Source organism: Antechinus flavipes, chromosome 1 (assembly GCF_016432865.1).
Source record: "Antechinus flavipes isolate AdamAnt ecotype Samford, QLD, Australia chromosome 1, AdamAnt_v2, whole genome shotgun sequence".
Lineage (NCBI taxonomy): Eukaryota > Metazoa > Chordata > Mammalia > Dasyuromorphia > Dasyuridae > Antechinus > Antechinus flavipes.
The window spans coordinates 138,443,177-138,457,169 of record NC_067398.1 but is presented as its reverse complement, the minus strand read 5'-3'; the positions used below and the strand labels follow the sequence as shown (position 1 = coordinate 138,457,169).

The 13,993-nt window shown below is 35.0% G+C and overlaps 1 pseudogene; it reads left to right on the top strand.

Moving 5' to 3' along the window:
* The first annotated feature begins 2,273 nt into the window (after positions 1 to 2,273).
* LOC127544509 (nucleolar protein 14-like) lies at positions 2,274 to 11,975 on the top strand (annotated as a pseudogene).
* Positions 11,976 to 13,993: the final 2,018 nt, after the last annotated feature.

Here is a 13,993-nt window from a genome sequence, read left to right as displayed (position 1 = left end):
ATGGCCCACATCATCTTTGCTGAATATCTCTTGAGTTAAGCCTGCCATGGCAACATTCTGCCTCATAATATCTCTTCTCTCAGGCCCCCCACCATGCTCATGGCGTCTTTCTCCTTCTTATAGCTAACTCTTCTAGGATGCTAAACTCCTCTATGGATTTAGCCTATCAGTCAATGGTATATTCCCAACTCGTGGAGTAGTTCCTTTCTCCTGAATTGTGAGTTCCACTAGGGAACTTGTCTTTTCTATTGTTACTTGCTTAAAAAAAAAAAAAAACACTTTTCTTGTTAGCTATATGCTCTCCCAACTCTATTTCATATTTACCATTCCTGATTGTATCTCTTCATTTTGTCTAGAACCTCTTCTATTAAATAAATCTACTTTTTGTCAAAGAGAATGGCACATTTTTTTTGACATTCACATGACCAAACTCCGATATTTGGTGCCAATTACTCTTCTAAATCAACAGTACTTGTATTTCCTTCCTCCCAGAGCTTTTGTGAGGAAAGTATATTTTATTCATGCTACATATATTTTTATATGTATTTTTTGCCCCTTCCCTAGCAGAGTGCTTAGCATACTTGTTGATTGATTGAATATACAACTTAAAAGTGAATTATTATAGGTGAAGTTTCAACATAACCTAGCATAGAAGACATCCATGTTTTATCAGAATTTGTCAAGCAAGAATGAGAAGGTGCTGTAAAAGTCACATTTCTTTTATTCATGTATGAATTCATTTCTTGGGAAAATCTTTGTGTAGCTTTCTGTATGTCTAGCATTACTATATAATACATTCACATTATCTTACCTCAATAAGGCCCTTCTGGGCTTTCTCTGTGGCAAACAATTATAACTACACTCCTCTCATTTCTCTATCCTACTTTCATTCCTGATGTCCCCAAATCCACAATCATCTCTCTTTCAGTAGATTATTTATCCTCTACTTTATTATGAATATCAAAGCCACATGTCACAAGTTCCTTAATTGTTCATCTATCTTACCTCAAAACTACCCTATATTTTTACCCTTCTCCACTTTGCTCCTCAGAATCTTCTTAAACCCTTGACCCTATCCTCTCCTCTCTGCTCTAGAATCTTACAATAGCAATCCCCCTTCACTGATTCTATACTCTAGACAAACTAGATAATCCGCTGTTGTATGATCTCATCCTACCATTTCCTCTCTCCTTACCTTGAAACAGGCCCTGAATCTTCCCAAGACTGACATCTTGGCATATTGTTAGTCTACATTTAAATGGTTGAGGCTTTTTCTAACCATGCTAGATTAGCTGAGACTCCCAATTATAGTAATGGAGATAACTGGAATATAAGAATTTTTACAACAGCCACCTGGCAAGTTGTAAATCCCAGATTATTCCTATCAATGGCTATTGATTTATTTTACAATTTGATCTGATATGATTTTTATTCTTCAAGGATCTTTTGACAGGCAAACTTCCTTCATCCCTATTAGTCTATTATAAATTTTATCAATTTGTTTTTGAAATATAAATCTTTATCTTTCTTTTTTTGGCAAATGCAAATCCTAATTTTAAAAATACATACATATATATATACACACACATATACATTTGTATGTGTGTAGATATGTGTATATATACATATATAAAATGTATATATATTTTTTCTCTGCTATAACTGGAAACTACATAATACTTTGAAAAAAATTTTTATCTATTGCCCAGAGGTAACTTAGAAATTCTGAGTCTGTGTTTTGAGTATATAATAAACCTGATTTCTAAATATCTGTGCATGTTGATAACTATGACTGGTAGCAATACCTACTGACAAATCTTTGGATACTGCCAAAACAAATATATAATTTATGTAAATATTTTTATTTTATATTTTAATACATTATTTCTAATATTTTATATGTTAAATATATTTCATAAATATATTTTGCATATTAGGTATGTTATTTATAATAAAGTACATAAAATATATCAAAGACATTGCTGTGAAAAAGAATATATAGTTGGTGGGTATACCTATTCTATTTTATTATAGTCGTTTGCAAATTTAGATGAATTGTTCTGATGGGATTGACAAAAATAGAAGTGAAGAGAGATAAATGAAATCTCATCTCTGTGAAATCTTTCCTTAGATTCAGAACTGCCTAATAATATAATTAATGTAAACAGCTCACAGAGACAGTATGGTACAATGAAATGCCCTGGGCTAGGAGCCTAGACACCTGGGGTGCAGTCCCAATTCTATCATTAATTTGTGTAATACATGGGCTGAGAATGGCTTTGCAGATGCAAGCTGTAGAGGGCCAGAACTCTGAAAAGGTATACTAGAATCAAGGACAGCATGGTGCTTAGGGGATGTACTGGTTGCACTGGTAGTGATGTAATTGTACTGAGGTAGTTAAGGGAGTCTCGGACACAGAAGGCTCTCTCGACTCCAGCTCTCAGCCACAGACATAGAGAAGACTTCAGGCTCCAGACTTCAGAAGCCAGACTCCATCTTGGACCAGGTGGTGGCCGTCCTGCCTCCTTCACTCCTCCACCAAGACTAAGGACTCAGGCCGATCCTGAGGTCCTCCAGAGAGCTAGTGCAGACATTATATTTTCACACAAACCAGTACATCACCATAAGCACCATGCTGTCCTTGATTCTAGCATAACTTTTCAGAGTTCCGGCCCTCTACAGCAAGCTGCATACAGTACTTAAGAGTCCTGCAGATTAAAATGTAATTAGAAAGGAGCAGTTAAGTCCAGAAGGAGGGAGGGAGGAAGCATTCAGGTAGAATGCTTAAAGAGGACATGTACTTACATTTGCAAGCATATTTTGAGATTGGCCCTGGAATCATATTAATCTCAAGCATTTCCACTCTAGTAGTTGGAAAAAGAAAGACTGGGTGAATAGCCCCAAGACATGGTCATGATGTTTGGATGTTATCTTCCTGTTTACACTATTGCTTCTTAAAAGTCCTACTAGCCTTCTGGGAAGGCAGCCAGTGGTACTACTGTTCCTCTCATTTCCCTTGAGATTCCCTTGTATGGATATGTTTGGTATATTATATTGAGTTTCTGCCACTCTCTTCCCCTTTCTAAAGGCCCATTTCAGAAGGCCTTAGATAGGAATTTTCCAGCAGCATTATAGAAACTATTCCATCTCAGTAACTACAGAGAAGCTAATCCCGTTCTTTCAAGATCTAGAGGGTAGCTTCACATTTTGAATGATAAAACTGACTTATGTTGGCCACAAGACTTCAGTGGAATCATCTTCTGTTAGAAATACAACACTGTGGTAGAGTTAGATTGAGAGAAGATTGGTTTTGAGGACACAGGAATTCATAAATGGGTGAAATAAAACAGTGAGCCTTTGTATGAGAATGGGGGAAGAAAAGTGAGTTGAGATGTGAATGAGAGCAAGAATATATAGAAATCTGTGAACAAAATTTCTTCCATGCAGAATATATATTAGCATGGAAAGCAAAGATGCATTCCAAATCTGAATCAAACCTTATCTGATTTAGACATGTGAGCTCTTAAATTGTTTAGGAAAGTGAATGAATACCAGACTGGATCCTAGAGGAGAACAAGGGGAACTAGATCTAGCCCAGAATCTGTGGGACTGTCCAGGATGGCTTCCTGACTGACTTGTCTGATCCAGCATAGTAACATGCCCATCTTTTGGCAGCAAGGAAACCGTGCTTGCATTACTTAGGCAGGTTGAGCTAGAATATAAGAGTGAAACTTATCAGACCAAGTGGATTTTGTTACAGGGGAAATTATGGGAGCCAGACATGATCAGTCGTTCGGAGGAAAGAAATGGTTCATTGTATTACTAGCATTTTAAGACATGTTTCTAACAGGTTTGGCATTCCTGACCATCTGGCCTGACAAGTCAGAAACTTCCAACTAAAGGCTCAGAAAGGAAGGATGATTGGGATTGTGGCAGGAATTTTCATTCAGAGCAATAAGATTTATCAAAGCCAAGATAAAAACAAGAAAAATTTATTGCCGTGACCAATTTATGAGTCAAAAGTAGCCTGAGATCTCAGGAAAGTCTGAATAATGACTGATTCTGAAAAATGAAGCAATTAATCCTATGGTACATATTCTTAAGTGAACCTCACTTCTGCTAAAAGAAAAAAACACCCTTTCTATATAATTCTTATTTCCTTTTCTATGTCAAACAGTAACTATTCTAAATCTTTTTCTTTCTTCCAAAGACCCCAATAACACCCAATATTTATAGGAGATAACTGAAGTTCCTGTTTTACTAACAAGATTAAGATCATCCAAAAGGAACTCCCTTAATTCCACTCACCTACTCATAATTCAGAATCTTTCATCATTCCCTTTTGTCTAAAAAAAAAATCTCTATGTTCCTCACTAAGGCAAGGTCCCAAAATTCCACCCTCTCTCATGTATCTTCAGTCTTTTGATCTCTACTGGCTTTTCCATTTGTCTACAGACATCTTAATGTCACCTAATCCTAAAAAAAAATTAAAATGATAATTTTTCTCTTCACCATTCTATCCCATTTAATCTTTCAACTTATTATCACTTCCAAATTTCTTGAAAAAGTTATTGTATCTGATAACTCAACTTCCCTATCACTTATTCTTTCCTTATCCCTGGTAACCTGACTTCTATCTTTGCTCTCCTACTAAAACTGTTCTCTCAATAACCTCCTTATCACCAAGATCAGTGGCTTTTTTTTTTTTCAATTCCCATCCTCCTTGATCTCTTTGCAACATTTCACAATTGGCAACTACCCTCTCTTTCTGAATACCTTCTCTCCCTTGCCTTCTAGTTGTTGCTTTTTTTTTTCCATTCATAAAACTTTTTTTCTGCTTACATCATTTTGAAACAAATGTTCTAACAATTACACCTGCACTGTTCAGGAAAATTTCATAAGACATTAAAGGTAATCATCATCTCAAGTTATATCCCTATTAACTATCTTTACATCATATTATCTTAGGCAAGTAACCAAAAAAAACACAGAAGTAAAAAATAAAAAACAAAAACTTAAAAATCTAAATATATTTGTTTCTTTTGTTGATATACTTGACATATAGTGACTTTATGAATATTAAACAATTCATTTTTCCTGTGTCTTTGCTTGTACATTTGTTCTTAGATTTCCTAAATTAATTAAATAAAAGAAAATTAGTGTATCAAAAATAATAAAAAAAACTCTGGCCATGGTAACACATGCTTTTAATCCCTGCTACCAGTGAGGCTGGTGGTTCAATTGAACTGAGGACTTCTGAGCCACAGTGGACTAAGCTAATTGGATGTCCATGTTAAATATAGAAATAATGTGGTGAGTCCTGGTGAGTGGGAGCCACTAGGTTCCTTAAAGAGGAAATAACTGCCTAGTTAAGGACTGGAATAAGTCAAAGTTCCTATTCTACTTTGATGGAGCCAAAAAGTGGTCACTTCATTTCCAGCCTGAATGATTTAGAGAGACCCCATCTTAATAGCAACAATAATAGCAGCCATATTAAAACAAACAGTAGGGGGCAGCTAGATAGCTCAGTGGGTAGAGCACCATCCATGAAGTCAGGAGTACCTGAGTTCAAATCTGAGCTCAGACATGTAACACTTCCTAGCTGTGTGACCCTGGGCAAGTCACTTAACCCCAATTGCCTCAGCCAAAAAAAAAAAAAAAAAAGATAACTATATAAGCGAATATAAACCTTTTCTTCAGAGTTATTTGACTGGATCAATACTTTGTCTTAAGCAACACTTTTGCAATTGTAATCATACAGATATACATCCTGAGTAGCACATGGTATAATACATAATTTAAATATGGGGCATCTATTTCTATGACAGTCATGAATGCTCCAATCCTAAAGTACCCACTTATGGCTACAATCAATTATCCTCATACACCACCATAACAGGCCACTATGAGACAGTTTTCTTTGCCTAGATATGGAAGCTGTTTTAACACTAGCCTTATAAAATCTATGCCAGATCCGTAGAATATTTATTAAAAGTTCCATATCCTCATATTGGCCATCTAAGATGAAAACAAATAATTCTCCCAAGTATTAATTGATTCAATTTCTTTAATATTAGTCATAAAAATCACATGGGAAATACAGAAATCCAAAAAGAAGTAAATGTAAATCTGTCCTAATTAATGCATTGTCAGTAGAGTTGTAAAATGATCCAAGCATTCTGGAGAGCAATTTGGAACTATGTCCAAAAGGCTGTAAAATTGCGTATAACCTTTGATCCAGAAATGTCACTACTGGGTCTCTATTCCAAAAAGATCATAAAAGAGGGGAAAGGACCCACATGTGCAAAAATGTTTATAGCAGCCCTTTTTGTAGTGAAAAAGGAACTGGAAACTGAGTGGATACCCATCATTTGGGAATGGCTGAATAAGTTGTAAAGGGCTGAAACTCTAAATAGGTGCACTGGAATCAGATAACCGAGCACTTAAGACTAATTTCCTATTGGACAATACTCTATTAGCATATGCTTGGGAAAATGGCCCTTCTCACTATTTTGTGATGGCTCGATCTATTGGTGCATACAAATAATCTTAGGAGGGATTAGGGGGTGGAGTAAGACAAGCCAGAGTCACTTTGAGGAGGACGAGGAGAAGGGAGGTCGCTTGGTGGAGAGCACGTGGCAGTTTTGTCCATCCCCTTCACTTCTCCCCCTAAAGACCAAGGACTTTTGCTTATCCTGACTCTGGCTGATTCTGAGGCTCCAGGGAGCTAACCCAGACTTCATAATAAGTTATGAAATGTGAATGTAATGGAATATTATTATTCTATAAGAAATGATAAGCAAGATCATTTCAGAAAAGCCTGCAAAGACTTACCTGAACTGATGCTAAGTGAAACAAGCAGAAGCAAGAGAACATTGTATACAATTATAAGATTACATAATGAGCAATTATGATGGATCTTCTCAACTCTTTTCAACAATGTGGCAATAGATTTAAGATGAAAAATGCCATCACATCTAAAGAAAGAACTATGGAGACTGAATATGTATCAAAGCATAGTATTTTCACCATTTTTTGTTTGGTTAGTTTTTCCTTTCTCATTTTTTCCTCTTTTGGTCTGATTTTTCTTGCATAGCATAACAGATATGGAAATATGTTTAAAAGAATTGCAAATTTATATCAGATTACTTGCTGTCTTGGGGATAGGAAAGAAAGGGGAAGAAGGAAGAAAAATTTGGAACACAAAAATGAATGTTGAAAACTATCTTTACCATGTATTTGGAAAAATAAAGTGCTATTGAAAAAATTTTTTAAATCATAAACCTATCCTAAATCATAAAAGTCATCTATGGGATAGCATGGAGGGAAAATGGTCTATAGTGCTCATTTCTAAACGAGGCAAGCAAAAATTGAAAAGCTGATTTCCTCTCTTTGTGTATTCATAATATCAAAGTGTCTCTCAGTATGTATTATTAGTGTGCTGCCTTTGATCATTCTTCACTTAATGTACCAAGTTTAGCAATGGCTTTGTCAATAGCTGTCTGCAGGAGAATAGGCTTTTTCTCAAGAGTTCAGGTTTTCAGAGGAGAGCAAAGAGAAATTTGGAGCAAGACCCAGTCTTATAATATGTGTTGATCTCTTTTTTGTTCCTTTTTTTTTCCTTTTTTTTTTTTTGCTCTCTTTGTTCTTTTAAATGCTTCTTTAAATATTTTTATCATAAATCTACTATTCCTTATTGTCATCACTAGCAACAATCTAAGCCAAATAAGGCTAGTAGTCTTCTATAATTTTCAAATGAAAATGAAAAGCTCTCTATTTGAGAAGCATTAAGAATATAGTACTTTTCCAACATAGACAGGACATTATTGTAGATACCTGGTATTAATTTTTCTCTCTGTGGTTTCAGGCCTTCTCCTGTCTTTTTCTCAGCACCTCAGTGCTTGAAATCATCTACTAAGATGATCACAAGGTACCTACTACTGTTTTGGTAAACAAGAGAACATTCCTCATCTTTGCATAATTCAGCTCTTTGTTCAGTTAAAACCTTCATGAAACTACCATGTCATCATAGCTCTCCACCTGATCATTCAATTTGCATTTTTGCATCAACTCATTTTTATTCATGACTAAGTATTCTGTGCTTAGAATTAGTGATGATAGCATATAAACAGGCAGCTCATATGAAATGTAGGTTTCTAGATGATCCTTCCTTGGCTTCTGATACATCATATCCTTCCACTTTTCCTCCTCCCTATCTCCTCCTATTCCTTTACAAGCTATTTTTCCCTATACTAATTTCTTAAAGTAGGTATTCTCCAGGATTCTTTCCTTATCCCTCTTCTCTTCTGTCTAAATTTTCTCCTTTATCAATCTCATTTACCCTTACAACTTCAATTATCAGTTTTATATAGCTGCCTCCCAAATCTCTGTCTCTAGCCCTAACCAGAAACCCAGACCCACATTTCCAACTGTCTACAGCACATCTCCATATACATTTTCCACATACATCTCCAATAAATATGTCCAAAACTCATTCTTTCCTCTACCAAAAATTTGCTTACTTATTCTTCATTATGGCAGCATTGAAATTTTGATATCATACTTTACTCTTCCTTCTTCTTCATTTCACTTAGCCAATTAACAAAAAATTACTATTGATTCTACTTTTACAGCAGCTCTTCTAAGAAGCAACTTGGATTAAGAGGAAGAGTACCAAAAGAGAATTAAAATTATGGCTGAAGATTTCGAGTGGCAGACACAATGTTGGTATGAAGGGCTTTGGAGTTCACAAATGGATACAGAATAGGAGGAGCAATTCTGCATATGAAATAAGGGAAGAGGAGTGAGTTGAAACTTGTTCAAGAAAAATGTGTCATTCCAGAGAATGAACTCTGAAGACTGAATGCAGATCAAAGCATACTATTTTAACTTTTTTCTTTCTTTCTTTAAAAGTATGACTATATGAAAATATGTTTTAAATTATTGTACATGTATAACCTATGTCAAATTGCTTTGCTATCCTGGGGAGGAAGGAAGGAAAGGAGAAAAGGAGAAAATATCTGGAAATCAAAATCTTGCAAAAATAAGAGTTGAAATTGTTGAGAATCATTGTGTGAGGCCATTTAGTAGTGAGGTAGAGTAGAAGTGTAAGATGCTTAACGAGATATCTTGTGAGATGTAAATGGGCTCATGATTTAAACATAAAGGATTATACTATAAGCAAATTAGAGGAACAAGGAATAGTCTACCTCTCAGATCTGTGGAGAAGAGGAATTTATGACCAAAGAAGAAGTTAAGAACATTTCAATGTAAAATGGGTAATCTTGATTACACTAAATTAAAAAGGTTTTGCACAAACAAAATTAACACAGCCAAGATTAGAACAGAAGCAGAAAGCTGAGAAAAAAAAATTTACAGCCACTGCTTCTGATAAAGGCCTTACTTCTAAAATATATGGAGAAATTACTCAAATTTATAAAAATACAAGCTATTTCCTAATCAATAAATGGTCAAAGGATATGAACAGACAATTGTCAAATAAAGAAATTAAAACCATTTCTAGTCATATGACAAAGTGTTCTGAATCACTATTGATTACAGAAATGCAAATTAAGACAACTCTGAAGTATCACTCCACACCTCCCACATTGACTAAAATGACAGTAAAAGATAATGATAAATGCTGGAAGAGATGTGGGAATACCGGGTCACTAATGCATTGTTGATGGAGTTGTTAAATGATCTAACCATTCTGGACAGCAATTTGGAATTATGTCCAAAAGTCTATCCACTGTGCATACCCTTTGTCCAGCAGTGCCTCTACTAGGTCTGTGTCCCAAAGGGATCATAAAAGAGGGGAAAGAATGCACATGTGTGCAAAAATATTTATAGCAGCTATTTTTGTAGTAGCAAGGAACTGGAAACTGAATATTCATTCATCAGTTGGGAAATGGCTGAACAAGGTATGATGCATGAATATAATGGAATATTATTGTTTTATAGGAAATGATGAGCAAGCTAAATTCAGAAAAGCCTAAAAAGACTTATATGAACTCAGGCTAAGAGAAGAGAACATTGTAGACAGTAACAAGATTGTGATGATCAACTATGATGAACTTGTTTCTTTTCAACAATGCAGTGATTCAAGATAATTCCAATAGATTTGTGATGAAAAGTGCCATCTGCATATGGAGAGAGGATTATGGGGACTGAATGTGGATTAAAGCATAGTATTTTCATCGTTAAAAAAAATAAGAGTTGAAATTGTCTTTTATGTAATTGAAGAGAAAATAGTTTTAAGTGGGAGGAAAAAAAGTATGCTAGTATGTGAATCCTAGCCTGCTCAAATAATGTGTACACCAACATGGTTAGCAGTATTGCATCTGTATCAAGACTTATCTGAATCAGGCATCTGAGCCCCTCATAATTTGTCTGGAGAAGAAATAGATAGTATAGTATTAGTGTCTAAATTCAGATTTCAGCTTGCTAGTTATGTGACAAAGGAAAACACTTTGCAGTCTTCAAAATCCTATATAAATGTGAGTTCTTAAGTTTAATGAATAAATGCTATACTTTTCCAGATAAACTGATGAAATCTGAATATAAATTGAAATATAATTTCCTCACTTTCTTCATTTTTCTTGCTTTTTAAAAACTATGGCTAATGTGGAAATATACTTTGTATAATGTCATATGTATAATTGATAACATATTATTTGCCTTCTTAAGAGGATGAAAGAATTAGTGGTGAGGGAGGGAGAGGATATGGAACTCAAAATTTCAAAAGAATGTTTAAAATATATAAATAATAAATTAGAAAAATAACCCAAAGCAAATGTCAGCAGATGATTTAAATGATAGCTTTGTTCTAAAGCTGATTCGTATTTATTTTCTTATAAAAATGGGAAGATCAAGTAATAAATCAAGCAATAAATAACCCTAATGAGGAGGAATAAAGCTAAGAAAGCAGTGAAGACAATGAAAGGGAAGGGGATAAAGAGCCAGATACCGAGAATTCAGAAGGTAATGCCCCAGAAAGAAAACATGGGAATCAAAAGAAAAAAACAAGTCCAGGTACCTGAAAAAAATCCAAGTGATACAAACCAAAAAGCAAGGATAAAAGCTTCTAGATCTCAATTCCCATTTACATTTGCTGCTCCTAATTCCTTTGAGGAACTTAAGCCTTTTCTTTTAGGAAAATCAATAAAACAGCAACTTGTGGTCCTCAAGAGAATTAAGAAATGCAACCTTATAAGTCTTGCTGTGAGAAACAAAACAAAATTAAGCAACGAACAAAATTTTAAAACAAAACAAAACAAAAAAACTTCTTTGACTTCCTTTTGGAGGACATTTGGTCTATTGACAAGTTAGTCAACAGGTATACAACCTTTACCAGCTGTTTCGGGAACTTGCAAGCAGGTGTTAAATTTAAACACCTCAGAGACACTATGCGTGAGGTGAAAGAAATGATTGAAATCAAAGACCATGCAGCATTTCTGGGATTAGACTTATTTATTTATTTGAAAATTAATGGAAAGTCACTTCTAACTTTTGACAACCAGTAGTAACTTCTGCACTGTTGTACATGAGTCAAATACTAAGTATCCTGCCATGTAAACTCCAAGACATTTTTGTGTACTTCTTTTCTAGAATATCTACCTTTGTCCCAAAGATTTGTACCTGACCTTGTTAATTTCCTTGATGGGATACTTCACTTTACAAATCCCAACAAAAGTTATATTCTGGTGCATCCTTTCAAAACACTAGGAAAGAATTCAGAAGGGCTCCTGATTTCTGAAAAGGAAAATATGAAAACCTAGTCAAAGAAAAATCTCCCCCTTAGTAAAACAAATGGATTAACAGAAAGCAGTAAAACAGAAGCAAATCATATCAGATTATCATGCATACCTGTATATTTAAACCTCATGTTTAGCTATGTACTATCATCTCTTCCTGAAATAATGAAACCTATCAAAGTTTTCTTTCCAGGGGACATTCCAGAGTGTGGATTCTGAACAAAATAACTTTTCAGTGACCTGATTACCCAAGAAAGTGAACAGTTTTCCTTGAAAAGGAAAAAAAAATTTAAAGTTCTTTTATGAATAGAAAATAATTCATTTTATATTTTGTAATATATTTTATATTTATGATTTCTGAATTCCCAGGGAATTATGCATCAAGATTCCATGAATAGAGCTACACATCTCCACTCACTGTACATGTGCATGTTGGGACACTTCAGCCTCCTTTTCAAGCACATTCAGGCCTTTGAGTCTAGAAAATCCAGAATGCAAAGTGCAGTCCTTACTGGCCAGCTCATGGCCTTGCAGGACCTCAAAGTCATACTGCAAAACAATGATTCCCTATGTTCACACTCAGTTTAGAAGGTATAAGAGTTTGGATTGAGGTGAGCAGAGTCAGTTGATAAATTTCAAGTTCTCCCAATTTCCCTCACAATTGTTGCTTAATTTTGTTTTGTTTCTCACAGCAATACTTATAAGGTTGCATTTCTTAATTCTCTTGAGGACCACAAGTTGCTGTTTTATTGATTTTCCTAAAAGAAAAGGCTTAAGTTCCTCAAAGGAATTAGGAGCAGCAAATGTAAATGGGAATTGAGATCTAGAAATGTTTCCCGAACAAATTTGAGCCTCTGGGTGAATATAGACCCCTGAAAAACCAAGAAGATTTGGGACAAAACAAGGACCTTCCAGGTACAAGTGGAGAAGATCTGAATCAGGGCTGAGATTCAACTGTCTGAAGTGCAAATACCTCTGGGCTAGATAGGCAGAAACATCAATTGGGGAAGACTACAGAGAGCTGGGTATGAGTAGATCCGCAGCAGGAACTGCACAAATTTTCACATCTGTGACTGTCAAGTCTGGTCTGAGCTCAGGAAGAGGAAGTGAACCTTGGCTGATTGGGAACATCAGATCCAACTGTGCTACAGAGACCTGGCCTTGGGTGAGAAGGAACCAGCACATCCATGAGTGCAGAAGCAGTGGGGCAGGGATGCTGCTGGCTATGGTTACTTGCAGAGGGGGGAACTCTTGGTTTGGGGTTCCTGATCAGAGGGGAAAGCTGAAAGGAAGCTTGAGGCATTATCCCCCATCCTACAATTAAAAGTGCTTACACTAATATCTTTTATTTAAAAAAAAATGAACAAAGAAGAAAGTACATCACCATTGAAACATATAAGGGGAACAAGGAAGATGGGAGTTCATCTTCAGAGAAGGATACTTTAGTTAAAAAAAAAAAAAAAAAAAGCTTCTACCCCAAAGAGTAATGTGAAATGGCTCCCTGCCCAGAGAGAATGTATAGAACTCAAAAAAGAATTTTAAAATCAAATGAAAGACATTGAGGCAAAACTAAAAATAAATAAATAAACAAAAGCCATCCAAGAAAAACAAGATTATTGGGGGGGGGGGGGAATGTTAAATAACTAGAAAAGGAGGTACACAGTCTCAAAGATGAAAAAAATTCTTTGAAAATTAGAATTGGGCAAGAGGAAATCAGTGAAGTTATGAGAGACCAAGAAATAACAAATCAAATGATAAAGAATGAGAAAATAGAACAAAATGTGAAACATCTTATAAGAAAAATAATAGATCTGGAGAACAGATCAAGAAGAGAAAATATAAGAATAATTGAGTTGCCTGAAAATTGTGACCAAAAAGAGAACCTTGACAAAATAATGCAGAAAATAATCCAAGAAAATTGTTTTGAATGATAGAACATGAGGAGAAAATAGATATAGGAAAAAAGGACTAATCACCACCTCAGAGAAATCCTTTATGAAAAACACCCAATAATATTATTTCCAAATTTCAAAACCCCCAGAATGGAGAAAATTTTGCAAGAAACAAGAAAAAAAACAATTCTAATATGCTGCAGCTACAATTAAAATTGTACAAGACTTATCAGCAGCTACAATAAAAGATTGCAGATCCTAGAATCATATCAAACAACAATCAAAAGGACTAGGCCTACAGCAAAAAAAAAAAAAAAAAATAGCATATCCAGCAAAATTATCTAT